At 36.0% G+C, this 22,211-nt stretch overlaps 1 pseudogene; it reads left to right on the top strand.

The window, feature by feature from the left end:
• Positions 1 to 10,135: 10,135 nt before the first annotated feature.
• Positions 10,136 to 21,854, top strand: LOC140858768 (cysteine-rich receptor-like protein kinase 8; annotated as a pseudogene).
• Positions 21,855 to 22,211: the final 357 nt, after the last annotated feature.

The raw sequence follows: 22,211 nt of genomic DNA on the forward strand, positions 1-22,211 counted from the left end.
CCCATCATAGTTGCTCATGCCAAGCTGCTCGTCTCCTTCTCCACGACCTCTTAGACCTTTATTTATAGGGCCAAAACCTACTCCAGATTGAAGTTATAGCCCTGATAGAACTCCACAAACATCCTGGATCATCTGATCACTTTTGTACGCTTCTCTGAACCATCCGATCATGCTACTGCCCACCTGATCATGCCTACTCATGACCAAAATCATTAGATCATGTTGTGATGCTTTCTGGGCCATTGGATCATGCACAACCACTCTATGAGCCATGATTTTTAACTTATGGACCATGTCGGTCCATGGCACCTATGTGAATCGTGCCAACTCCTGTGCGTAGGGGGCACTGCATGGGCACTGCGTGGGCACATGTGCATCCTAGGCCGCATGCCCATGCTAGGCCGTGTGCCTGTGCCTAGGCCACATGTTGTAGTAGGCCTTGTGTGCTTGCGGGTCGTGTCTCCGAGCTCCTCATGACATGCTCTTTGAACTGGGCTTCTCTGCATCTGATTTTCACTACTGTTGGTCAAATTCGAGACGTCAAAATCTCAACCATCTCCACCTCAACTCGATCTTCGATCTTCATCTGACTTTGAGAGCTTTTGGATCTTCTCGCCCCCATGCCCTGGGGTATATGTCTACTACTCATGGATGGACAAACATGGGAGTCGAGTCAGGTCGTTCGAATCCATCTCCATCCTACATGACTTGAGACCTGCTAGGGGTAGCCTCCTAGCAATGTCACATATCATCCTCCCCAGTCTCCCATCTCGTGCCCAATCCATGGAGCACCACCTCGCACTGGGCTTTCACTGACATTCTCTATGATAGATGGCTTCTCTTTGTATAAGAGAGCATCGATCAACCCTTCGTGGTTGATCTCCATCATGATTATGCCTGACTTCTCCATTTTCAATCTTGATCAACACCACTACAACCTGGACAATCACGTACCCTGGTACCATCTGGCTCTGGTGTCAATTTTTGATCAATACCATCCTGACATCATCTAGCTCTGATAGCAATTGTCAGAGATCTAGTACCACTTGTTGTAGTAGAAAGAAAGAAGAAATAGGACAGATGCAATCAAATTGTGGATTAAACCAAGGTCTATCTCCATGGGGCATGCAAAGGCTTCACTATGAAGGAGAAAATAAATACAGGAGAAGATCTTACACTCTCAACTCTCATAAACCTCTCTCTTTTAACAAGAAGCACTTACCCTCATAAAAGCTCTTATAAAATACCTTAAGGAGACCCTCTTACAGGCCTGTCGAGCTAGGATCCTCAATGCCCTTGGATGCTTCCTATGATCTAAGCCACTATATCTTGCCTCAGCCTCTACCCCTACTCTCATGGCCACTCCCACGATTGTTTCAGGACACTCATGGCTGGAGTTCATGCCTCATTGTAGCTGCTCACGCCAAGCTGCTCATCTCTTGCTCCACGACCTCTCAAACCTTTTTTTGTAGGGCCAAAACCCACTCCAGATCGAAGTCACAACTCTGATCGGACTCCACAAATGTCCTGGACCATCCAATCGCTTCTACACACTTCTTTAAACTCCACGATCATGCTACTGCCCACCTAATCACACCAACTCATGATTAGACCATCGGATCATGTTGTGATGCTTCTTGAGCCGTTGGATTGCGCACAACCACTCTATGAGCCACAATTTTCAGCTTATGGACCATGTCAGTCCATGGCGCTCACATGGATCATGCCATCCCATACAGTCCATTGTGGACCGCATCAACTCCCGTGCACAGGATGCACCATGTGGGTGCATGCGCATCCTGGGCCGCATGCCCGTGCACCCTCCTGGGCCGTGCGCCTGTGCCAGGGCCAGCACTGTAATGGGCCTTGCGCGCCCATGGACCATGCCTGCAGGCCTTGCATCTCTGGACCCCTCGCGACATGCTCTTCGAGCTGAGCTTCTCCACATCTGGGTTTTTGCTACTGTAGATCGAATTTAAGGTGCCAAAATTCTAATAGAAAAGAACACCGATCGAAGGATGCCTTACTGAAAACTTGGTCGAGAAATGTTGGAAGATGCATGCTTGGTGAGAAGACCCCAAGAACAAAGGCTGCAGCAATGGCGAAAAGATGGAGACCATTCTCAGGTGATCGAATAAATATGGGGACATCAATGGTTGTGATTCTCAGAATCTTGCAATCTGATGCTTAGGGCATTGGCACTTGTCACCATTTGGTTGACTGAGGTGGCATATCAGATACTGTCTCTTTTGAAATCATTGCGATGCCTTGAGCCTCAGCTTGACATTATGCAAAAAGGACATGTCAGTGCCTATTTCAAATTGAGATAGCATGCCCCATGTATGCCACGATGGGCAATTAATGCAGAATGACAGGTGATGGTTCAGTAGTGGAGATTGTGCCATTGTAGGCATCAATTTACAGCTAGACCAAGGAGTGCTCGATGACTGTGAATGCTATCTGAGGAGCTACCTTGATAGTGATCCGATGCAAATCTTTGGTGTTGTACAATATTACCTCATGGAGCCAAACTTGCTTCACATCTGATGATGCCTAAAGTGGTGCTCAACCTCTTCGACCTAGGAAGTGAAGCTTTGCAAAGATGTAGGAGCTCACCGTAGTACATGACCATAGAAGCCCAGTGATGAACTACTTCCTAGTGCAAAGTACTTCGTACTGAGTAAGAGGCAAGTGTTGGACCAAAATTGGCCCACCTGATGATGTGTCTGACTTTTGAAGACATGGCAGACACCTAGCATCATGTTGAGGGCAACCTGAGATGTGTGCCTTATGTAGTAATGACATCATCGTAGATGGCTGACCACATGAGGTCGGTACTTAGATGAAGCTAGCATCATCGACTTTTAGCCGACCTGGCCTCATCGCCACCTCGGATCCCTACAAGCTCCACTATAGTTCCTATAAACTAGTCTACAGATTGGGAACCATGGGTAATCATAGGTGCACAAATGATGATAAGTTGGTATTCTGTTGCAATGATCCACTATTTTTCTAAATGTGGACAACTGACCCTATAAAACCTGCTAACACCCACTACTCTAGCTCTGATAGCTACTACTTTGGCTCCGATAGGTGCTAACTGCCTAGCAAACTTTTCTATAAAGGAAAGAATATAGGAAAAAAGGGAGGATTCTGGACACTCTACTTACTCTCATCATCTTTCTTCATTGTTCTTCCTCTCCATCTCTTTCTAACTGAACTATTGGAGGGTCCTCCACCGGAGAATCCCCACCTTCTTCTCTAGCATATATGAACTTTCTTGTAGGTCCTTGAGGTCTAGACCAATACTCGACTACTCCAGCTTGGCAGGTGACCCGACCTATCCCGCCACCTTATCACTTCATCAGAAAGGTGCAGCAATAATTTCTAACCTTATTTTTTTGTAAAAAAAAAAAATAAAGAGATATGAGCCATACTAGCTCAAAAGGTAAAACTTATGATTCTTTATCAGATTAAAAAATAATTTTTTCATGATAATTAAATATTTAAAAAATAATAGATATTATAAAATAAAATATTTTAAAAGATATATAATAAAATGAGTCATAAAGATAATCATGCATGCATAAATCATGAATATATCGTAAACATGATTTGTAAATTACTCTTGTCATGTATTCATATTATGTTTCAAAATACAGCTCACAGATATTTACTATGGTTACTTTATATCCGTGATATAAGACTAGTGTTCTTAGTTGATATAGAGTTTTTATTTCATATGCTAACTTTATATCCGCTAGCAGGACCTATATTCTTATGGATGCTAGCTTTAGATGTCAATTCTTTTAATTCTGTAGATTCATACATAGCTATCCAAGAGCCTTTGAAATATTTATATCTTTTTCTTAAAATATATATACATAGATGAAAAAATAATAAAATACATACTTCATAAACATACTATCTTCATAAAATATATTAATCATGGAATCACTAGTTATAATAAAAAATATTTTTTGTATCACATAAACTGATCTTTATTTTATGAAAAATATGATTTCATCAGCAATATATCATATACATTGAAAATATGATAATTTAAAAATAAATAAGGAGTGTAAGATCCACTTACCTTATTCATCCTAAATCTTCAGGCTTCATTAAAAAAATTAGCTAATCCTATTTAAAATACTATATTATAGTTAATTTTATTTTAATTAATTAAATAATAATAAAAAGAGGTTGTTGACTAGATGATCGATCAGATAGACCATCTAGGTATCAAAGCTATTCGAGGCCATCTTGTCGGGGTCAACTCGGATCCCTAGAGTAGAAAAATGGGACTTTATCCTAAGGTGCATGTCTTCCTCGAGAGAGAAAGTGGAGAGAGAGTCTTCGTATCCCTCCAAAAAGAAATTATGATTGAGATCATCAAAGATCATGCCAAGGTGACTCAATAAGGGTTAATAATGATCAGATTCTATAAATATCTGTCAAGAGACGGACTAGAATTTACATACTGCATGAATATCAAAATGATTTTGGATCTCTTTTGAAAAGATTATCTCAAGTTCATACTAGAGTCCATGGATTAGATAGAGACAGAAATCCTAGAGAGAAGGAGAGAGAGAGAGACCACTCTTCTCTCTCCTTTTCTTTTCTTTTTTTTTTGCTTTTTCTTTCTTTCTTCTTCCCTTCTTTGTCCAAATAGGGGAGGAAGCGAGCGTGGTGGCTAGTGGTCGGAGGACCAGTGACAAGCAGTAGGGCATGGCTAATGGTGGGTGGTAGCAATGGATGATTGGCGATAGTAGGGTGATCTAAGCAAAAAGTAGAAAAAAGAGAGGTTGAATAGGGGCCTTTCTTGGCTCGATCTTTTCGGGTCTCAGCTTGCTTGCCAGCGGAGGCACCCAAAGCCAAGAGAAGAAGGAGAAGAGAGAAAGGAAAGAGGATCAGGGATTCACCTAGCTCTGATAGTGCCAATAGCTCTGATTTCTAGCAGGCTTAAGCATGAGAGGCTGTGGCTAAAACAGGAGGAAAAAGGAAGAAAGAAGCTTGATGTTCATCGATGGAGGGCCATAAGAGGATGTGAGGGCTATTTATAAAGAGCTGTAGTGTTTAATTGCCTTAGAGCTCCGGCTTCTTCTCGGATTCAATCAAAGAAGAAGACTCCCATCAGGAGTCTTCTTCAATGTATTTTTTTTATTTTTTTATGGCTGCTTTAAATTTCATACAGCTGGTTCAAGTTATCATATTCTATCTCTTTTAAAAGAGTTTCATCTTTGAAACTTAACGTATCTTCATTTTCAAACAAGTGAAGTTAGTTAATCTTCATATCAACTAAAATAGTGCAATTCTTAAACATGGCATTGGTGAGAATAACTTTCTTAAGAGAAGAGATAACATATAATGAGTTATTCAATTATTCAAATATGTAGTTAAACTTGGAAGACACAAAGGATTGAGAAAACTTGTAATCAAATCGCACATAAGCATCAATGGATCGACTAGAATGGTACCTATAAGTACTTGATTACTTGCACTGGTATACTGCTGGATTACAGCGAACACCCATACATTTCTTTGTTATTTTTGATCTACTAGCTAGTTGGAAAACTTTAAACTATTCTTTTTCTTAACAAGACAATCTCATGCCATATGTCCTACTTTGCTGCATAAAAAGCATGCTCATAGCTTTTTGAGACAAGATCTATAATGATGTTTACCACAATATTCATAGTTCATAGCTTCTTTATTATTATCTGAGTTATTAGTGAAATTTTCTATCAGTCACTTAGATTTCCTACTGGTCTCGATCTTTTTTTATTACTCCTCTCCTATTCCAATTTTTTTATTTCAGATTCTATTTTCAAAGCTCATTCTAGTACATCTTTATAATCATTAAAAAGATAAAAAGACAAATAAGACTGAATCTTGTGTCTGAAACCTTGCTTAAATCCATTAGCTTTGCAGCTTTTGGAGTCCATGAGCTGGGGTCAGAAATGGCCTAACTCGTTGAATTTATTTGCATACTCCAATACTATCGTATTAACTTTCTGTCTTAAAGCAAATAACTCATTTTTTTTACTAATTTTATTGATTCAAAAAATATTGATCATAAAATATTATTTTGAACTCCTCCCATGTCAGTTAGTTATTAACATTCCCATATGTACACTACAACAAAGCAGGTTATTAGCGACGAAAATTTTTCATCGCTAATAACCTATTTTTGTTGCTAATAGTTATTAACGACAAAATTTTTGTCGCTAATATTTCATCGTCAATAATCACGTCATTGATAATATTTTACGATGAAAAAAAAAATTTATTGCAAATAATCATTTATTTGGGATGAAAAATTTTCGTCGTTAAAAAAATTTATTTTCTCAAAAACTATTTATGATGAAAAATTTTAGTCATAAAAAAAAATATTTACAATAAAATTTAATATCGCTAATAAATAATAGATTAATAGTGATAAAAATATTTTCATCATTATTAATTTAATTAAATATTTTCTTTTAAAATCAAATTTTTAAAAACTTTTAGCGATGAAAATATTTTTGTCGCTAATAAGGGCATTTGTGATGAAAATATATTCATCGCTATGTAGTTTTTATTGTAGTCCACCAAACTTAGCATTTTCTTTCAGCATGGGTATGGCCAGCTTAAACATCTTTTCTATTTTTTGAATCCAAATCTTTGCAACTAGAGAGTCAGGTCCACCCTCAAATAATGATGGATTGAGCCTTCTAAATCTCTGATAATACAACTCTAAAGATGGTGTAGGTCGAGGAGTAGCTTTGTCTGCTATTGTTGTTGAAGAAGCTGAACCACCACTTTGCAAACTTTAATAATATCTGCTTGAGTGGCTAGCACATTAGGAGCCTGTTCAACTGACTAGTTGGCATCTTTCCTTGTAGTCATTCTTGCTTCTCTTCTCCTAGTGGCAAGGTTTGCTAAGATTTCATCTTTGTTGTTCTTCATTATTACCTATCAAAAATATTAGTATTATTCAGCTTCCTTAAATAAGCAACATGAACTCTAAGAAAACTTATTTACTCTCATTTAATCTAATACAATCTAGCTAAATAGGACCTAATTATCTATTATTGGACTTTAAGTTCTATCCATGATTAAACCTATTGCTCTAATATTATAAAATATCACTCCAAATTTGAGACATAATACGACTATATTATTAAGAGATATCGCTCTTGATAACATGAAGTTTATCAATCATAATCAGCTAAAATCTATCATAAATAAAATATAAAAAAAATTCATTCCATCATTCATCGAATCATTAAATCAAGATTAGTTCAGAGTATCTAAATCTAAAATTAAACACTAAACTTATATCTCAAAATTTATAAATAATTAACTATAAGTCATGATCATCCAATAAGCTAAGTTTCAGCTATAAAATTTATAAGCTTGCTACGCAGACCCCCAAGCCTGGATCCTCTATCATTTTTAATCTTATTCTTCTATAAAAAAAAGAAAAAATAAAGAGGTATGAGCTACACTGTCTTAGTAAGTAAAATCTATGCTTCTTTTTCGGATTAAGCATCAATTTTTTCATGATAATATAATATTTAAAAAATAATAGATATTATAAAATAAAATATTTCATAGGGCATGTAATAAAATAAGTCATAAAGACAATCATACATACATAAATCATGAATATTTCGTAAATATGATTCGTAAATCATTCTTGTCATGCATTTATATGATGTTTCAAAATATAGCTCACAGATATTCATGCTATGGTTACTTATAGCCATGATAGGATCAGTATTATTAATCAATAAAGTTCTTATTTTATGTACCAACTTTATACCCACTGGTAGGCTTATATTCGTATGGATGCTAGCTTCAGATGTTAATTTTTTAATTCTATAGATTCATACATAGCTATCTAAGAGCCTTAAGAATCTTTATATCTTTTTCTTAAAATATATATATACATAGATGAAAAAATCATAAAATTCATACTTATAAACATACTATTTTTATAAAATATATTTATAGAATCATTAGTCATAATAAAATATACTTTTCATATCACATATGCTGATCCTTATTTTATAAAAATATGATTTCATCAGTAACGAATCATATGCATAGAAAATATAATAATTTAAAAATAAATAAGGAGTGTAAGATTCACTTATCTTATTTGTTTTAAATCTTCAGACTTTAATAAAAAAATTAGTTAATCTTATTTAAAATATTAAATCATAATAAATTTTATTTTAATTAATTAAATAATAATAAAAGAATGTTGCTGATCAGATGATCGATCCAATAGACTACCAATGCATTAAAGCGACTTGAGGTCATCTTGTCGGGGTCAACTTGGATCCCTAGAGCAGAAAGATGGGGCTTTATTCTAAGGTGCATGTCTTCCTAGAAAAAGAAAGTATAGAGAGAAAGTGGAGAGAGAGTCTTCGTATCTCCGAAAAAAAAAGAAACCATGATCAAGATGATTAAGGATCATGCCAAGGTGATTCAATAGGGGTTAATAATGATCAGATTCTATGAATATCTGATAAGAGGTGGACTAGGATTGACATACTCCATATATATCCAAGTGATTCAGGTCTCTTTTGGAAAAATCATCTTAGGTTCACACTGGGATCCATGGCTGAGATAGAGAGGAAAAGAGGGAGTAAGGAGAGAACCCTAGAGAGAAGAAGAGAGAGAGAACTCTTCTCTCTCCTCTTCTCTCTCTTTCCCTTCTTTTTCTTTTTTTTTTCTTTTTCTTTCTTTCTTCTTTCCTTCTTTGGCTGAACAAGGGAGGAAGCGGGCATGGTGGCTAGTGGCTGGAGGAACAACGACGAGTGGTAGGGTGTGGCCGATGATGGGTGGCACTGATGGACGGCAGACGACAATAGGCTGACCAGCAAAAAGAGAAAAAAAGAGAGGCCGAATAGGGGCCTTTCTTGGCTCAGTCTTTTCGGGTCTTAGCCTGCTTGCCGGCGGCAATGCTGAAGGCTAAAAGAAGAAGGGGAAGAGAGAGAGAAGGATGACCAGGGTTTTACCTTGGCTCTGGTGGTGCCAATAGCTCCGATTTTCGGTAGGTGAAAGCACGAGAGGTCGTGACATGAATAGGAGAAAAGAGAGAGAAAGAGGCTTGATGTTTGCTAGTAGAGGGTCACAAGGGGATGTGAGGGCTATTTGTAAAGAGCTCTAGAATTGAATTGCCCTAGAACTTTGGCTTCTTCTTGGATTCAATTGTAGTCTTCTTCAATGTGTTTTTATTTTGCCTCTTTTGGCCTCTTTAAATTCGTGCAGCTGGTCCAGGTTATCATAGGGCATGCTATTGTTGTTACAACAAGCACAAATATAGGGCACACACAGATTCGTACAATCACACAAAATAAGAAGAGAAGAAAAAATAAACACAGGATTTACGTGGTTCAGTTGAAAACCTACGTCCACGGGCAAGATACGGAGAAAAATTCCACTATGATGAAAAGAGAGTTACAATCACTCAGAACTTTTCAAACCCGAGCCGCAATTTGATTTCCCAAACGTCTCTCACAAAACTGCCGAGATTGGTAGAAAGTATAATATTACCGCGGGGGGGTTGCCCCCCGCACCCCTAATGAGGTCAGTGGTGGGCTTCAAGCACGGGCCTATCGGCCCATGCCCTCCACTACCACCACAGACCTCCCAAAAATTTCATTCAGGTCACAACGCAGGCTTTTTGGATCGGGTCATAGTTCGAGCCCATAAAAAATATCCAAAATTCAAGCCACATTAACAATTGTGTTAGTTATTTTTCAACTACTGCACATAGCATGATCACCTCGACATATTGACCATCACTCGTAGTTTAGTAGTGGTAGTTTGTAAGCAATAATTGATAAGTTGTAAAATTCTCATCAATGAGATAGGCATATCTATTATTCTAAAACATTATGATCATTTTGGTTAAGGAAGAAAGAACAATGCAGTGATTATTGTTCTTCTTGTTGTCTCCACGTTTGTTATGCTGATTATCTTGTCTGCCATTTTCATTTGTTTGAGGAGGACCAAATTTACAAATTTATTAAGTATCCGCCATTTTCTTTTTTTAATTTAAACATCAAAGAAGAATATATGCACATTGTTTTTTGTTAAATGCTCAAATCAAATTCATGATTTTGATGTAAAACATATGTCAGGACAACCAGATATTGGAGATGAGGAGGACAAAAACGTTGGAACTCTATTATTTGACTTGAGTACAACTAGAACTGCCACCAATAACTTTTCCCATACAAATAAGCTTGGAGAAGGTGGTTTTGGATCAGTTTATAAGAAAACGGAGTACTCTATTGGCTACTAGACATCTAATTTACATTATGGTTAGTCTCCATCCAGTTTGAATTAAACATAAATGTTTTCTTCTGTTATTTTGACTTTGCAAAAGGGGGTGCTACCAAATAGCCAGGAAATAGCTGTGAAAAGACTTTCAGCAGGTTCCAGGCAAGGGCTCTTGGAGTTTAAAAATGAGGTTGTTTTCCATGCTTAGCTTCAGCATAAAATCTTGTGAGGCTATTGGGATGCTGCTTAGAACAGGAAGAAAGGCTACTAGTCTACGAATTTCTATGCAACAGAAGCCTTGACAAATTTTTATTTGGTATGCAGTGCTTGCATCTTCTCTCATAAGAAAATCTTACACTCTTTACAGGTTGAAAATGCAACTAGTTTTACTACAAAGAAGTAATATGACCAGGACCTTACGTATCACTATACCATGTATTTTTCACTAGCCTTTGCTATGTAGAAGATCATATAATTTTATTTCTTTTTCGAGGTGGACTAGGATCGATCCAGTCAACCAGATTCAAGTCCAATTTAATCAGTCTTTGCTGAAAGATGAGAGTTCGATATTGATGATCTGAGCCATTGGATGTAATCACCAAAAAATAATATGATTTGGAGGCACTAGCCTATGCATCAATTTGTCAAACGTGAAGAGTTTAAATAAGACAATAAAATACGTGTATTTGACTGCTCCTGCATAAACCTGGGGGCATCAAATCATATGATTTTTGGTATGTAAATAGGTTCTAGGTAGAAGATCATATCTAATGGTTTGGATCATTGGTGTTGAGCCTCCATCTTATGGTAGGACTATTGGTTCTAACTTGAAATTTGGTCCTAGTTCCCTCATGTTTTAGCTCCTGATAGTAATAAGTATGTGCATGCATGTTTCTCCAGAGAATTTAGGTTGGAAGTATGAAAGATACATCCAAATCAGGCATAGACTATAAATATCACTATTTTAGCAATTCTATTAAAAAATATAGTGATCTTTCATATCGTATTATTGTCACGGTTGACATGAATTTTATTCCTTTTGTGTCCTTCAGATTTTTGGTTGGGGCAGAGTTTACCTTGTTAATGTCCTACTTCATCTCTAAGTGAACTGTTCTTTGATAACAATCAAGGAACTAATTCTAGTAGACTTGATAAGAAACTTATATGGAATGGAGTCATTGCTTATTCTCTCCTGGATGGCAGATTCTTTATCATAAAAGCCAGTTCCTTTATTTCATGTTAGATATTGCTTCTTGGAGGCTCTGCTTTATGTTTGGTTTTTGGTTTCATGCAGATGATGAGCTGCTGGGTCATTGCTCAGCCTTCTAGTCTATTCTTTTTTTTTGGTTGATCAACGGTCAAGGCAGTCTGCATTTTATGTTAGATTACAACCAACACTACTTCCACTAACAATTTTGCTGTGGTACTAACAGAAGGTTAGATCTAAATAGGTGAATTTTTTACATGTAAGCCAAAGTTATTCTACAAAGTCCAAATTAGGATATAAAACGTTAGGATTGTACAGGTAAGCATGGATACTAGTTTAGCCTCTATTTTGAGGGGCATATGAAGTCCTAATGATGTGTACGTACTATTACCTGCTTAAAATCTGGTCAACTCTCATTTTCCAGAATCTTGCTCAATGATTCTTATGTTATTGTTTTTTACCAAATATTGATTCTGTTAGAAAAAGGATAATGTTGCATTAAGACAAGAATCTCATGCTGTATTTAACTGTTTTTAAAAATTGAACCTTATGACATAATTACGTGCACTGACTAGGTTTTAACTTCATTGGAATAGATCCCATGAAAAATAGACTGCTAGACTGGGGAAGGCGGTACAATATTATTGAAGGGATTGCAAGAGGGCTTCTTTATCTTCATCAAGATTCTCCACTCAAGATTTTTCATTGGGATCTGAAAACAAATAATGTTTTGCTAGATTAGTGCATCAACCCTAAGATTTCAGATTTTGGTTTAGCGAAGCTCTTTGATGAAGACAAAACACGAGGAATTGCTAGCCGAATTGCTGGGACAGTATGTTACAGTCCTTATTTATTTATGCATTTCAATCAATATTTATTTATGCATTTCAATCAATATTTCGCTTGATTACAAGATATCTTGTTATGACCCAAGCCCAAAGCCCAAGCCCAACCAAAAAAAAGAAAAACAGGGGAATTATCGGGAGGAAGAAGACTCCCGTTGAGTCTTCTTCCTACCCTAAAAAGAGATTGAATCCGAGTGAAATCCGAACCCTCCTCTATAAAACGTAACCCCTCGCTTTCTCATTCATCAATAATCGGAAAAATCCCTCTTCCACTTTCTCTTTCTCCTGATTTTCCCTGTTTCCTTGCTCTCGGATTGAAGGCTTTTGCCAGCGATTTCGTGCCTAAAAACACCACAAAGAGCAAGGTACTGAAACAAAGAATCCTCTCTTCAATTCCTTTTGATTAAAAATAAGGATTTCTACCGATTTATTGCTGTTTTTTTTGGAAAAAATTCGGAATCTGGGAACCCCTGTTTTGGCCGTCCTGGTTCTTGGGTTTTTCCGGCGCTGTCTGGTGCTGTCCATCGTCAGCGAGCACCTGAACATGGAGCCACAGCTGTGCCGCCCTGGGTTGGACCCCCCCACTCGCCGTTCCGGCGAGACCTCCATGGGATTGGGACAGAGAAGAAAGGGGACCACGGTCCCCTGTTCTGTTTTAACGAAGGAAGAAGAAGAAGAGAGGAGGAAAGAGAAAAGAAAAAGAAAAAGAGAAAAAAAAAAGTAAAGAAGGGTTTTTCTTTAATACCACCAATCAAAAATCTTGGACGCTTCTGGTCAATCCATGTGGGGACATTGGATTTTAAAAATTTTATTTTAGTTATGATGAAATTTTGATCAAAATATGATATTTTGACATACCATATTCAGAAGATTTTCAGGGTTTATAGGATCTATAGTTTGGATTTCTTTTGAGATAAGTAGTATTTTATCTCTACTGAATTTATCTAATAAATTATAAGTTTGAATCATATTAATTCATGATATACTTATGATCGAACATATTTGTTGAAATTAATTATGATTGAAGATATTTATTGAAATTAATTATGATTGAAGATATTCATTAAAATTAATTATGATTGAAGATATTTGTTGAAAATAATTATGATGATGTATGATCATAAAGAATAATATGATTGATTGACTTGAATATCATTTATTTATATTATTATTAAAATAATACATGAATTGAAGATGTTATGAATTGACAACCTGACTATGTAAAGGATCCCACCAATGGGGTTGATACGTTGGCAATTGATTTGTCCTGAAGATTTATGTCGTCAGCGAGACCAGCGACATGTCACCAGTGAGACCAGCAACAAATCGCCAGCGAGACCAATGGTTTCGAAAGACTTTACTATCAGATGATTCGCAGCTTATTGTAAGAAGATACGTAGTGTTATGATCCTACCACAGAAAAAATGTATCATAGTTCATAGTTGATAAGAAGAACTTAAAAATTTGATAATTTGAGATAACAAGCATAATTTGAAATTATGATGAATTAAAAATTTATATATGAATATTTGATAGTGTAATGAATTAAAATATAAAATTTTGAACTCATATATTTATATATTATTATCAGTAAACTGATATGTGTAATATTATTGCCTGATTTATTCAGTTAAAGGTATATATTGCTTACTCGGCTATTTAGCTCATGATGAGTTTTTTATTTTTTTTATAGATTCAAAAAATTAGTGTGATCGGGATTTCTATTGGAGTGCGATTAGAGACGAAGTTAGCTTACTTTATTTGATTTAGAATTTTTTAGAATTGATACAAGATTTTATTTTAATGTTGATTTTGTCAAATATTTATTTTTTTTTGGACATTGAGTTTTGATTTTTTATTTGAACTAAGGTTTGACCATTAATAATTAAAATTTATTTAGCTTTATGTTTATGATATCATGATAGGATGCCTTGCATGCTTATGGAAAGAGTTTCTTATGAGTATGCGCAGTTGCCATAACCTTCAACTCACAATCTCAAGTCGGAGGCGTGACAATTTATATGGTATCAGAGCATAAGTAGATAGATAAAGATATGTAGAATAGAATGAGTAAGTGATGGGTAGATATTAAGGATATTGGGATGTTAGTTTGTAATGATTATGACCTGACCTGTCTTAAATAAATTTATAACTTTATTAAGGATAAGTTATCATCCCAATTTGATATAGGTCATATGCCTCCACGACGAATGAAGAATACTCAAAGAGCTGCAGGAAGGACATCAAATTATTTGGTGACAATACTCCCCAACTGAACAGTGGCACCTCTCAGCAGGAGGAATCATTGATCCTACTGAAAATACTTCGATGATGCAGGAAGAGCCGAATATTACCCAGTTAATGCAAACCCTAGTTAGAGTAGTGCAAACATAGCAACAGTTGCTTCAACAACAACATGCACAGCCATATTAGCATCCTCCACCGACTCATGGACATGGAGAATATCTAGTGCAGAGGAACAACATCATGGAGTTTAAGAAGCTGGCTCCTCCAGCCTTCAAAGGGACCATCGAGCCATTAAAGCTGACAACTGGATTATGGAGATGGAGAAGACATTTGCCGTACTAGAATATCACGATGATGAGAAGATCCGCTACACAGCATATCTATTACAAGGTGAGGCATACAACTGATGGTGGATATTTGAACAAAAGTATGAAATGATAGGATACCACTCACATGGGAGAGATTTTAAGGCAAATTCTTTGACAAGTATTTTCCTCGAAGTGTCAGCATACAGAAAGAGCAAGAGTTCACTCATTTAAAATAGGAAAACAGATCCATTGCAGAGTATGAAGCTAAATTTATGGAGTTAGCCAAGTTTGTTCTAAGATTGGTTGAGAGGAGCAAGATAGAGTGCATAAATTTGAAATAGGGCTGAAGATGAAAATTAGAAAACAAGTTATACCCTATGAGTTAACTACTTATACCGCAGTTGTGAATAAATCTTTAATAATTGAGAAGAAAATTAATGAAGCACATGCTGAGAGAGAACATAATCAGAAGAAGAGAAATAGATTTGGTGGAACTCAAGGATAAAATCAGAACAATAAAGGTCCAGCAAAGAAGCCAACAAATGATAAAATTGTGAGAATAAGGTGGCTAGATGTTCGAGATGTGGCCGAAGAGATCATGAGTCTTCTAATTACCCATAAAATACTGGTTCTTGTTTTAGCTGTGGACAAAAGGGATACAAAATTACAGATTGCCCCCAGAGAAACGAGAATAGATCCACTCAAATAAAGGATGGAGGTCAAAAGTCAAAAACTCAAGGAAGAGTTTATGCACTCACGTAACAGGATGCTCAGGCCTCCAATGCTGTGGTGATAGGTACTATTCCTGTGTCTGGTATCTATGCTTCTATTTTGTTTGATTTTGGTACTACACATTCCTTTATATCCTCCACTTTTATTAGACAACATGATATAGTATGTGAACCTACGAAAACTAAATTATATGTTGAGATATCAGTAGGTGGTATTTTGAGTACCGAAACTATGTGCAAGTCATGTAGTATCAGAATAGGAAAAAAAGAATTACGACAGATTTGATGGTCCTGGATATGCATGATCTTGATGTCATTTTAGGAATGGATTAGCTTGCTATTTATTATGCCTTTGGAGATTGTCATAGAAAGAGAGTAAATTTTCAAATATCAGGTGAATTAGTATTTAGTTTTGATTGAAGTACAGGAATCATCCCTCCACGTATCATTTTGTTTGTACGAGCCAGACAAATGCTAAGAAAGGGATGTAGAGGTTATCTAGTATCGATAAAGAATATAGAACATGATGAATTGAGGTTACATGATATTCCTATTGTGAATGAATTTTCAGATGTATTCATTGATGATTTACCCGAACTATCTCCGGACAGAGAAATTGAATTTACCATTGAGTTGGCACCCAATGCCGATCTGATTTCTAAAACCCTTATCAAATGGCCCCCATGGATGAGTTGAAGAGTTAAAAGATCAGTTACAGGATTTGTTGGATAAGAATTTTATAAGACCCAGTGTATCTCCTTGAGGAGCTCCAGTTTTGTTTGTGAAAAAAAAAGATGAAAGTATAAGGCTTTGTATTGACTATAGGGAGTTGAATAAAATTACTATCAAAAATAAGTATCTTCTACTTCAATCGATGATTTGTTTGATCAGTTGCAAAGTGCACAATTTTTTCTAAAATTAATTTTCATTCAGGATATCATCAATTAAAAATCAAAGCAGAGGACATATCAAAGACTGCATTTAGAACTCATTATGGACACTGTGAATTTTTAGTGATGCCATTTGGGTTAACCAATGCTCCAGTGACCTTCATGGATTTAATGAATAGAATATTCAAATCCTATCTCGATAAATTTATTGTCATGTTCATTGATGATATCTTGGTATATTCAAGAAACAAATTGGAACATAAGGAACATTTGCGGTGTGTACTATAAATATTAAAGAAAGAGAAGCTTTATGCCAAATTAAAGAAGTGCAACTTCTAGTTGGACAAAATAGCCTTTTTGGGACACATCATGTCTAAAGACAGAATTTCTGAGGATCCAATAAAAGTGAAAACTGTGGTGCAGTGGAATAGACCCATAAATATTTTTGAGATTCAGATTTTTCTGGGAATGACAGGTTATTACAGATAATTTGTAGAAGGATTCTCCTGCATAGCTGCACCTTTGACTCGTCTTACTCAAAAAAGGGTTGCATTTGAGTGGACCAAGGATTGTGAACAAAATTTTCAAGAGTTAAAACAATGATTAATTTCAGCCCCTATCCTTACTATACCAATAGAAAATAAAAGATTCACAATATATAGTGATGCATCTAAAAAGGGACTTGGCTATGTATTAATGCAACATGATAAGGTAGTGGTTACACCTCAAGACAATTGAAGCCATATGAACAGAATTATCCGACGCATGATTTGGAGCTAGCGTAGTGATTTTTGCCCTGAAAATCTGGAGACATCATTTATACGGTATGCAATGTGAATTGTTTATCGATCATAAGAGTTTGAAGTATATTTTTATGTTGAAAAAATTAAATATGAGACAGAGAAGTAGTTAGAACCATTGAAGGATTATGATTTAACAATTCATTATTATCTCAGAAAAGCTAATGTTGTTGCTGATGCCCTTAGTAGAAAATCTATAAGAAATTTGGCTATTTTAATCACACATGAACGCCAAATATTGGAGAATATAAAAAAATAAAGTTAGATATTCGAGTATATGACTCAGCAGTACGATTAGCCAACATGAGGGTTTAGCCAACACTTATTGAAAGAATTAAAGTCACCCAGAATGGTGATCCACAGTTAATGAAAATAAGGGATTCAGTGGAAGTTGGTGTTCAATCCAAATTCAAGATATATGATGATGGTTCATTGAGGTTTGAAAACAGAATTTGCATACCCAACGATTCAATACTCAAATAAGAAATACTTCAGGAAGCCCATCAGACTGATTATACAGTCCATCCGGGAGGTACTAAGATGTATAGAGACTTAAAAGAAATATACTGATGGAATAATATGAAGAAAAAATTGCTCAATTTGTAGCTCAATGTTTGGTGTGTCAATAAGTTAAAGCTGAACATCAGATTCCCGCAAGACTACTTTAACCCCTCGATATTTCAGTATGAAAGTGAAAATATATCACTATGGATTTTGTAACTGGACTACCTAAGACTCCAAGTAATAATGATACAGCTTGGGTGATTGTGGATAGATTGACAAGCCTGCATACTTTCTACGTATTAGAGTTGGGTTCATTTTAGAAAGACTAGCAAAATTATATATGAAAGAAATTGTAAGGCTACATAGAATTTCAGTGACCATTGTATCGGATCGAGATACCAAATTTGTATCACAATTTTGAAAGAGCTTACACAAAGCATTGGAAACAAAATTAAACTTTAGTACAGCCTTTCATCTACAAACTGATGGCTAGTCAGAGAGAACTATTCAGATCTTAAAAGATATGTTGAGAACCTATACTTTAAATATGAAAGGTTCATGGGATGAGCATCTATCTTTGATTGAGTTTGCTTATAATAACAGTTATCAGGCTAGCATTGGTATGGTACCTTATAAAGTATTATATGGTAGAAGATGCCAATCACCGATTCACCAGGATGATATTGGCGAGCAAAGAATATTGGGTTCCAAACTTGTTCAATAAGTAGTTGAGAAGATTCAATTAATCAAAGAACGACTTCGAGCGCACAAAGTAGACAGAAAAATTATGTAGATAATAGAAGACAGAAATTAAAATTTCAAATTGGTGACCATGTATTTCTCAAAGTATCTCCTTCAAAAGGAATCTCAAGATTTGGCGTTCGTGGCAAATTGAATCCTAGATATGTGGGTCCATTCGAGATTTTGGAAAGAATTGATGAGGTAGCTTATAGACTTGCCTTACCACCTTCACTTGTTGGAGTACATGATGTTTTTCATATTTCTATGTGGAAGAAAATTTGCCAGACCCAAGTTACATTGTGGAACTTGAACCCTTGCAAGTTAGAAAAGATCTATCATATGAAGAATATCCTGTATGGATCGTGGACTGTAAAGAATAAGTGCTAAGGCATCGTAACATTTCCTATGCCAAGATACAGTGAAGTTGACATTTGAAAAGAGAAGCCACTTCAGAACTAGAAGAAGAAATGAAGCAGAAATATCTCCAGCTCTTCGAGACCACAGGTATGAAAAATTTTGTAGATGAAATTTTTTTTAGGGGAGAAGAATGTTATGACCCAAGCCCAAAGCCCAAGCCCAACAAAAGAAAAAGAGAATTATCGGGAGGAAGAAGACTCCCGTTGAGAGTCTTCTTCCTACCCTAAAAAGGAGATTGAATCCTAGTGAAATCTGAACCCTCCTCTATAAAATGGAAGCCCCTCGCTTCCTCATTCATTAATAATCAAAAAAATCCCTCTTCCACTTCCTCTTTCTCTCGATTTTCTCTGTTTTCTTGCTCTCGGATTGAAGGTTTTTGCCGATGATTTCGTGGCCTAAAAACACCACAAAGAGCAAGGTAATGAATCAAAAAATCCTCTCCTCAATTCTTTTTGATAAAAATCAGGATTTCTACTGATTTATTACTATTTTTTTGGAAAAAATTTAAAATCCAGGAACCCCTGTTTCGACCGTCCTTGTTCTTGGGTTTTTTCGATGCTGCTTGGTGCCGTCCATCATCGGCGAGCACCTGAACATGGAGCTGTGGCTGCGCCGCCCTGGGTTGGACCCCCCACTCGCTGTTCTGGTGAGACCTCCATGGGATTGGGATGGAGAAGATGGGGGACCACAGTCCCTTGTACTGTTTTAACGAAGGAAGAAGAAGAAGAGAGGAGGAAAGAGAAAAGAAAAAGGAAAAGAAAAAAAAAAGTAAAGAAGGGTTTTTCTTTAATAGCTTAGATGGACCAATCAAAAATATGGATGCTATCACCTAGTCAATCTATGTAGGGACATTAGATTTTAAGAATTTTATTTTAATTATGATGAAATTTTGATCAAAATATGATATTTTGACATACCAGGTACAAAGAAGATTTTCAGGATTTATAGGATCCATAGTTTGGATTTTTTTTTAGGTAAGTAGTATTTTATCTTTATTGAATTTATCTGATAAATTATAAATTTAAATCATATTAATTCATGGTATGCTTATGATTGAAGATATTTGTTGAAATTAATTATGATTGAAGATATTCGTTGAAATTAATTATGATTGAAGATATTTGTTGAAATTAATTATGATGATGTATGATCATAAAGAATAATATGATTGATTGATTCAAATATTATTTATTTATATTATTATTTAAATAACATATGAATTGAAAGATGTTATGAATTGATAACCTGATTATGTAAAGGATCTCGCCAATAGGGATTAATACGTTGGCAATTGATTTGTCTTGAGGATTTATGTCACCAGCGAGACCAGCAACATATCGCCAGCGAGACCAGCAGTTCTGAAGAACTTTACTGCCAGATGATTCACAGCTTATCGCAAGAAAATATGCGATGTTATGATCCTACCACAGAAAAAATATGGTCATAGTTCATAGTTGATAAGAAGAACTTAAGAAATTTGATAATTTAAGATGACAAGCATAATTTAAAATTATGATGAATTGAAAATTTATATATGAATATTTGATAGTGCAATGAATTAAAATATAAATTTTTGAACTCATATATTTATTATGTTATTATTAGTAAACTGATATGTGTAATATTATTGCCTGATTTATTCAGTTAAAGGTATACATTGCTTACTGGACTATTTAGCTCATGATGAGTTTTCTATTTTTTTTACAGATTCAAAAAATTAGTATGATGCGGGATTTTTATTGGAAGTGCGATTAGAGATGAAGTCAGCTTACTTTATTTGATTTAAGATTTTTTTTAAAAATTGATGCAAGATTTTATTTTAATGTTGACTTTGTCAAATATTTATTTTTTTTTTAGACACTGAGTTTTGATTTGTTATTTGAACTAAAGTTTGATCATTAATAATTGAAATTTATTTAGCTTTATGTTTATGATATCATGATGAGATGTCTTGCATGCTTATAAGAAGAGTTTCTTATGAGTATGCGGCGATTACCATGACCTTCGACTCACAATCTCGGATCAGGGGCGTAACATATCTATTTTTTCTTTTAGTTAGGAACATACTGTTGCTTCAACACATGACTATTCTACGGTGGTATGCTGTGGGTACATGGCACTAGAGTATGCAATACATGGACACCTCTCAACAAAATCGGATGTATTTAGCTTTGGAGTTCTTGTTCTAGAAATTGTGACTGGTCGACGAATCAATGACTTTGAAGGATCAGGGTATGCTGCGAATCTCCTAAGCTATGTAAGCACTTGATACTCTTACTCTAATCAATGCTAAGATATATACCAATGATTTAGTAGCACAAATTGCATCAGACAGGCCTAGTTGTGGATATTGATTTTGCTTGCATGTAATGAAGGCATGGAAGCACTGGAACACACGGAAGGCTTTATATTTGCTGGATCGAAGCCTTGGTGATCAGTACAATAGGCAAGAAGCCTCCAGATGCAGGGTTTGCTCTGCGTCCAGGAAGACCGAACGAAGAGACCGAGCATGGAATTGGTTGTTCTCATGCTGAGTGGTCACTCTGTCACCGTTTCAACTCCTTCTGTACTTGCATATTTTGTCCAAGGTAGTGCAACCACCGAGCTTGAAGTGGATTCAAGAAACAGAAATTGCAATCCACCAAAGAGGAAGAGCTCCTATCAGTGTGGGGAAAAATCTAACTCGGTATCTATAAATGATGTGACGACTAGTGAAATGGGGCCTCGATAACTTGCACGGGGAAGAATTTAGTCGTTTGAGGAAAATGACGTCATGTTTTAACCAGTCTTGTTACTACTCAGAGAGTGGCAGAGCATTGTAACTTGGAAGGGTGCATGGCGTCTCACGAAATTGGCAGAACGGAACACGTTACAACGTGAGGATAGGCATGGGCACTGGGCCAGACAGCCCATGACACAACCCCCCACGACACAATCCAATCCGATCCACTTGCTATAATAATAGATCGTGCGAGATACGATATATATAAGGAGGTCAGACTAAGTTGGAGGTTTTATGACCCGTAGCTTAGGTCTAGCATGGTCCATAAGGACCTAGGCTGGCAAGACCCACGAGCCAAGCAAGGCCCCGCCCGCATGCTAGCCCGACCATTTTAAGATGGGCCATGCCAAACACGGCCCGTAATATTTTTTTTGAATTTAAAAAAATATTTTTTTTATAAATTTAAAAAAAGTTAGAGAGTAAATATAAAAAAAATGAGGAGATGTTAGATTTTT

This window comes from Elaeis guineensis, chromosome 6 (assembly GCF_000442705.2).
Source record: "Elaeis guineensis isolate ETL-2024a chromosome 6, EG11, whole genome shotgun sequence".
Lineage (NCBI taxonomy): Eukaryota > Viridiplantae > Streptophyta > Magnoliopsida > Arecales > Arecaceae > Elaeis > Elaeis guineensis.